Source organism: Chelonia mydas, chromosome 1 (assembly GCF_015237465.2).
Source record: "Chelonia mydas isolate rCheMyd1 chromosome 1, rCheMyd1.pri.v2, whole genome shotgun sequence".
NCBI lineage: Eukaryota > Metazoa > Chordata > Testudines > Cheloniidae > Chelonia > Chelonia mydas.
In genome coordinates, this window is record NC_057849.1 from 67,787,010 (window position 1) to 67,787,920 (window position 911).

The following is a 911-nucleotide window of genomic DNA, read 5'->3' on the forward strand; positions in this document are numbered from 1 at the left end:
CACTCTGAGTATATTTCCCTGATCTGAAGAAGAGCTCTGTGTAAGCTTGAAAGCTTGTCTTTTAAATTCTGCTGATGAGAAAAATATTACCTCACCCACTTAGCCCTGGTCGACACTACAGAGTTTGGTTGACGTGAGGCAGTGTAGACCTCTGCCTCCGTGAGAGGTGTAGCGCTTAGGTCAATGTAGTTACGTGACGCTGTGTCAATGTAGATACTTACATTGACTGTGCTGCCTTTCAAAAGCTATCCCACAATGTCCCACACTGACAGTTAAATCTGTGCAAGCACTCCGGGTGCGGATGAGCACTGCTGACACAAGGAGTGTAGTGTGGACATGCAAACGTGATTTAGTTACTGCCAGGGCTGTGAGCAGGAATTTAAATGTTACCACGTGCGGGGAGGGGCACCCTTGGGGGACACAGAACTCCTCTGGTGGGGAGGTGGGAGGAAGAGCAAACTCCTCCACAGAACTCCTCCTGCTCCCGGGCTGCGATGAGAACAGAGAGAGAGCTCCTCCTCCCCAGGGCTGCGGTGGGGAGAGCGGAACTCTTTCAGCCCCAGGGAGATTACTGATGAACCCAGGAAGCTGAGTAGCACATACTGTCTCCTCAGATGCTCCGGAACCTGCATGGGGCATAATAAAAAGCAAAAATTTCCCCTACCAAACCCACAACTGGGGTCCAGCGGCTGCGCTACCCGCTGCCCATGACTGTGTTGTTTTGGTGCTTGACTTAAAGGTGTGGATTGCATCTATCATTCCAAAAAGTTACTCTGTGTGGCTTTTCATGGTGGTTTTAATACACCTCTTGAGCACAATGGAAGTGAAACTTAATTAATTAAATTCTCCCTGTCTCCACTCCACTGCTTCCCCCAAACCCTCACCCTGCCCCTGCTCCTCCTCTTCCCCAC